Below are 6,790 nucleotides of genomic sequence, written 5' to 3' on the forward strand. Positions count from 1 at the left end.
CTAACATTAAATGGTAAATAATGATGACTTTTCAAATTTTCAGTGCTCCCCAATATAAAATGGTGAATGATGGCCACTTTTTATGAATTTACAGTGCTCCACAAAATAAAGTGGCAAATTATGGCGAGTTTGCATTAACTTTTTCCTATAAAGATGGTACACGTAAGAAAAGTCTTCATTTACCATCTTAATTAAGTTTAGCACAGGGTTACCCACTCAAAGATGAGACTTTGATGACGACCTAAAGATTTAGAATTCTTATGATCTGGCATTCAACATATGCTTATGAAAAAAACTTGTTTACAACTGTAGAGAACCATGAATATTGACTTTGAAGGTGACATTACACTCAAAAGTCCTCTTAGTCATCCAATTCAGTTAGAAGGTCAGACAGACATTCACATTGTTTGTCATTTGAAGACAAAAGTTTTGCTAAACTCATCTTTTTAGTCTAATTCAGTGTTTCCCAAAAATAAATAGTAATATGACCATTATATTCCAGCGTTTTTGGACCCCTCATGTAAATATTGATACCAAGCATTTTAAGTCAAATTGTTTAATTTTTTGTAGGGACATAGCAATTATAGAAGAAAGAGAAGTAATTATCAAGAATCTCAGTCAGGAAAACAGGGTAAAAATTTCTGAGGTATCAAAAAATTTAGAGGATTCAGGACTTCAGCTGTTTATGTACAAATAAAATCTCATCAGAAGACATGCTGATTTGATACGTCAGAAAGATGCTCACAAGATGTTAAATTGGGTGAAGATCTGGCAGAATTGCCAGATGCTTTTACGTTAATTGATGGAAAAGAATTTCTGCGCTTCAACCAGGATTCTCTTAGTAAACGAATCCTGAATTTTTGCCTCTGATGAGGGTTTGGAAACCCTCAAAGAATCCACGAAATGGCAAGGTGATGAAACATTTGCGACATCAACTAAAAGGTTTTATCAAGTATATCCCTTTTTTGCTTCAGTTGAGGGGTCTAAGCATCTGGTTCCATGCATGTTTTGCCTTCTGCCAGATAAAACATTTGAAACATACAAGGTAATTTATGATTGAAATTGAACCATTTTGTACTAATACTTTTGTACGATAATAATTTTTGTATTTTACAAATATTGCAGGTTGTTCTGGTGCAAGTAATGTTCTGGACAGACGGAATAAAACCTGCACAGTTTCTTATAGATTTCAAGCAAGGGTTCATGAAAGTGGCAATGGAGGTTTTTTGGGGCCCAATCCAAGGGCAGAGGCGAAAATGCAGAGATTGTGGGCGAGGGGTGGGGAAGACTTAACTGCAGATTTTACAACTGATTTGACTGAAAATGCCGCGTTCAATTAAAAGCATGAGTAAGGGGGATGAATTTTGTAGATCAAGATTGAATGAGGGGAGGAAGGCCAACCATATCATTCTCTAGTCCAAACCACATTCTCATCATTTTCTCGTCCGAACCACATCAAAATCCTCGTCCTTTCAATATTATTTTTTTTAAGTGTCTGATCCTTGAAAATCAATACATTTTTTTTAAAAATGGCGACGTTAGGGCATAGATGAAATATCAAATTTTCCCAATTAAATTTTAGATTTGTGTAAAAATGAAAATGCTCCATAAACAATGTTCTACAAAAAAGCGACTGTATTTATGGCCCTTTCTTTCCCGGAAAATGCCGCAAAATATTCTAAAAACTTGATGTACAACTTTTAGTAAATATTTCAGCTGAACTTGGGTTAGAGTTATGACTTACAATTTTTATATGATGAAATACTGTTTGAATTCATAGAGTTGTGAGCAATTAATTGTAGCAAATGATTTGAATAATATAAATTAAACATTATTTTTTTCTAGAATTTTAAGCATGCGGCAGGCAGTAGTGGTCTCTTAGTGGGGACAACAAATCTACCTTATTTGTAAATAAATTAGAAATCAATGAATATTTTGTATGGGTTGAAATGGAAAGATTAAAGGCAATGTTCATGCGAATTCTTTGGTATAAATTCTTATTTGTGAAAGTTATCCATTTTGGAGGCAGAAGAGATTCAATTTTGAACCTAAATAATGTTTGACATCATTCTCGTGGATTTGAAGATTCCAACATCTCAAAATCCTTGGAAAACTTTATTCTAGTCATGTTTTATGCCCTAACGTCGCCATATTTAAAAAGAATGTATTCATTTTCAATGATCGGACACTTAAGAAAAATAATATTGAAAGGACAAGGATTTCGATGTGGTTTGGACAAGAAAATGATGAGAATGTGGTTCGGACTAGAGATTGATGTGGTTAGCCTTCCTCCCCTCATTCATAACATTTGTATCAATCCCTAACATGTGTATCCAGATGAGATAAACAATCAAGCCCAACCTATATCAAAATCATAACATTCGTATCAATCCTGAACATTAGTAAAGTATCAAGATAAATTTTTGTTTGTAAAAAAGTTGAAGAAATATTACTTAAATCTTAAAAAGTGAAAAACGTATCTATTTTAGCACTAAAAATGATAAAGCCTCACACTCGTATCAAAGTTGATATCCTCTCCCTCTCCCCACCGGACACCAAACTCACACTCGTATCAAAAGCTGTCATAACAGCTGTCAGTCTCTACGCAGGCATTCCACCGAAAAGATTCAATCTGGATCTACAAAATTCACCCCCCTTACTCATGCCTTTGATTGAACGGGGCATATTCAGTCAAATCAGCTGTAAAATGTGCAGTGAAGTCTTCCCCACCCCTCGCCCACAATCTCTGAACTTTCGCCTCTGCCCAATCCAAGTTGTCTGGGTGTTATTTCCACTTCAAGGATGTCGTATTAAAGAAGGTGAAGTCATTAAATCTATTAAAAAAGAATCTTTATGAAGGTTTGTTCTAATCACAATTTCTTTCAAAGATGAGGAAACTGAAAACACTAGAACCTTACAATACAGTCTCTTTGTTAGGACATACTTTGCTCTTGTCACTGTTCCTGCTGGATATGATCAGGATGTGTCCTAGAAACCAGTGATGTCGCGGGACCAGTCCCATTAGGTCGAGATAGATCAGGTTAGGTCGGGTTACGTCAGATTACCAAATTGGTGGCAATATGACCAGTAGTGTTAGGTCGGGTTACATCAGATTACCAAACTGGTCGGAACATGACCAGTCCCCCTAGTTCGTGTTTGGTCAGGTTAGGTTGGGTTAGGTCAAATAACCTAACTGGTCTCATACTGATCTTAACCTGACCAATCCACATAGGTCAGATTTGGTCAAGATTGGTTGAGTTATGTCAGGAGACCTAACTGGTCGGAACATGACCAGTCCTTCTAGGTCATGTTTGGTCAGGTTAGGTCAGGTTAGGTTGAGTTACCTAACTGATCTCATACTGGTATTACCTGACCAATCTACTTAGGTCGGATTTGGTTGTGAAGACCTAACTGGTTGGAACATGCATGACCAGTTCCCCAAGGTTGTGTTTGGTGAGGTTAGGTCGAGTTACCTAACTGGTCTCATACTAGTCTTAACTTGACAAATCCACTTAGGTCAGATTTGGTCAAGATTGGTTGAGTTAAGTCAAGAGACCTAACTAGATTGGGTTGGATTATGTCGGACTTGGTTGCTTTACCTGGTCCTAACTGTTCATATACTTGACCTTTAAGTCAGATTGTGTCTTGCGTGCATGGATGACCAAACTGGTCATAACTGGTCACAACCTAACCAGTGCCCTTAAGTTGGATTTAGGTCGTATTCGGACCTTCTGAGTTTCGCCACTAGATGTCTCTACCTGAAATTTAAATTAAAGCCACTTTTTGGCCTTGGATGGCTAGAATTTTCAAATATTATAATTTTTTTCAAAAGAATTGTTCTGTAAGATATAATACCCAAATATTTGAAAAAATAACATTTTTGAAAACTTTGATTTTTACGAAATTAATTGATGATTTCTGAAAAATAAATGTCAGTAAATTGTGAATTTTGTGACAAATAGAAGTTCTTTTCTACAGCATCTACAGCTTAGAAAATAAGTATGAATTGATGAATGAATAGTATTTAGATGATATATTGAATGTATGAACCTCAGGGGGGGAGGGGTAGGGTGGTCATGATGTGATACAAGGGGTGGGGGGCAGGGGTACCAACAACAGAAGGACAGTTTTGGTGTAAATGTAATACCAGGAGGGGAGGGTTAAAGGGTAGCAGTACTAATAGAATTAATTAGGCTCTGTTCAGTGGTTAATAAATAGGATAAATAATTGACTAGTTTGGTCATTTGGACGTCAAAAGTTTGGTCATTTGGAAGTCAAAAGTTTGGTCATTTGAAAGTTAAAAGTTTGGTCATTTGGATGTCCAAAGTGACGTCATTTCGACTTCGAAAATTAGGTCGTAAGGACATAAGAATCCTTTCGTTAAACATCCTCAACACCTAAAATATGACGTCGCCAGACGTTTCTAGGGTGTATGTTAGGGAAATTCATTATTTATGTCCAGGTAAATTAAGAATTATAGTTATAGACATACAATTGGGACATTTGATTCATATTTTATTCAACTACAAAGCACCAGATAATACAAATAAAAAAATCACAATTTACTATGTAGTTTGGACCCGCCTAACCAGAACCTGAGTAAGATAGGAGGCGGGTGTGGGATACAGGGAGCAAGGACATGACAGGAGGGGGGCCGGAGGATTGATTACTTCTGTAGCTTTAATAGGTCCGTGTTGTTTAGGAGAGATGATTGAATTTTAAGTTGAATAATGCTTGAACAAACAACCTCTTAGATTGTCTGAGTTCAGGGAAATACCATACACAGACCTATTTGTAAACTTATGTCTCGAAAGTACTTTTCCTCATGAAGGATTTCTCCAAGAAGAAGTCAAATGAATTCTTAAAGAAAATGGCTGCCCTCATATCACATGTAAAAAGTTTTTTCAAACTTTTATTAAATCTTATTAAAAGTGTGTCTAAAGTATAAAGAAATATCTAATTTCGAGTAACTATCTTCTATCTATATACTTTGCTCGTCTGTCTGTGTGTCTGTTTGTTTGTATCCAACAAACATCAAAACGGATAACCCAATTGGGCCCAAATTGTGTGTTGGACCTCTCTAGACCCAGGGAAGGTTCAGAAGATCAAAATTGACAAAAATTTTGGTTTTCTTAAATTAAAAAAATCCGCAAAAACATGAGTTAAAAATCCACCTACTTTTTGTGTTAATTTTTAAAATTGTATACATAGATAAAATGCTCCCAGATAGAGCAACAATTATAATTTGAAGAAAGAAAATAGGCACAAAACATCATAAAAGCGTAGTCTGTTTGTTTCTATCCAAAAAACACAAAAAAAAGCTGAACTGATCAAACCCAACCTTTTTGAGGCAACTTATATGATCCCAGGGAAGGTTTTGGCTGGTGTAAGTTGAAAAATGTTGAAACAATTCAATTTTTGATTACAAATAAAAATTACAAAATTTTATAGCACCAAATTAAAAAAACAAAGATTATTGTGTTCACGAAGAAAACGGAAATTTACAGGTAATAAATAGGTAGAAAATTCCTGTAGAAAAAATTTATTTGCAATACACCGTTAAGCCTAAACAGGCACTGTGCAATGTGGAAATTCAGGCTTTAGACAATATTGGTTGATTGTCAGTTTTCATACAGTGATACCCTGAAAACTGTGGAATAGGAAGATGTCATTAAAGCAATACTAAAGTGTGATTGATGTCATTACAAATCATATAGTTTTAATAGTAACTTAAGTAATGAAATCACTTATGAAGTACAATGGGTCTTTTTACACTGCACATGATTGCGTTATCTTCATATATAAGAGTTTTTCTGGTTCTCACTGTAGCAATGCCCCTTGTCCTTCCTCTAAAATACCACAGTTGCACCTCTAATGTGATTAGCGTTTCCAGCAAAAAGGGGAAATTGTTTCGCCTAAACTTTATATTTGCCAAAATTTGGCATTTTTAAACATTTGTTTGTGCGCAAAAAAAAAACATTGGGAAATTATTAGCTATGATACGATGGTAGGCGATTATAGCAATATAATGAAGACAACTTATATCTAGCTTTTGAAAAGCATTCACACAAAAACCATGGAAACAACGAGGAGCTGGCAGTTTAAAAAGCTCAATAAAAAGTTTTTTTGCCGACCATAGTATAAAAAAATTTTAAGGCTGAGCTCTCAGAGCAGAGCATTCCAAAAGTGTGTTTGTGCAATTAATTGTTTTCACTACCAAAGTTATAGTTTTCACAGAAATTTTTCCCCGCAATTATTTTTGCGAAATTTCTGATCATTGTCGCATTTTTTCATATAATTTATTTTTGCGAAAAAATGCGAAATTTTGCGACAGTTTTCGTTCACCAGAAATCTTAAATATAACTTACTTAAAACGCAGGAATACAAGGACTAAAAGGTTGGAACAATCTAGAGACTGTTGTATGAAGTCACTCACTTTTCTAAAAAACGCATTAACTATGTAACATTTATGAATCTTAAAAATGTATATTATGCAAACGAAATTTGTGTTAAAATCGAACAAACAAATGTCTAAATTACTAAAAATTTAAAAAGTGGCCCTAACTGTGCAGCGTACAATATTTGGCCCTAACTGTGCACTGTACAATATTTGGGCCAGTTGACATAGTGGGAATAGACAACACTGATTCTTTGGGTAAATCGCTCTAGGAGATGTAATTTTATCTTTGTTGATCAGAGACATTAACGTTGGAGTTTAAGTTTCTTTGTAATTTTTAATAATCAATCAATCAGTTAATTAGTATAATCTCTCGTTGAGGGGAAAAAAATA

This window comes from Eurytemora carolleeae, unplaced genomic scaffold, assembly GCF_000591075.1.
Source record: "Eurytemora carolleeae unplaced genomic scaffold, Eaff_2.0 scaffold867, whole genome shotgun sequence".
Taxonomy (NCBI): domain Eukaryota; kingdom Metazoa; phylum Arthropoda; class Copepoda; order Calanoida; family Temoridae; genus Eurytemora; species Eurytemora carolleeae.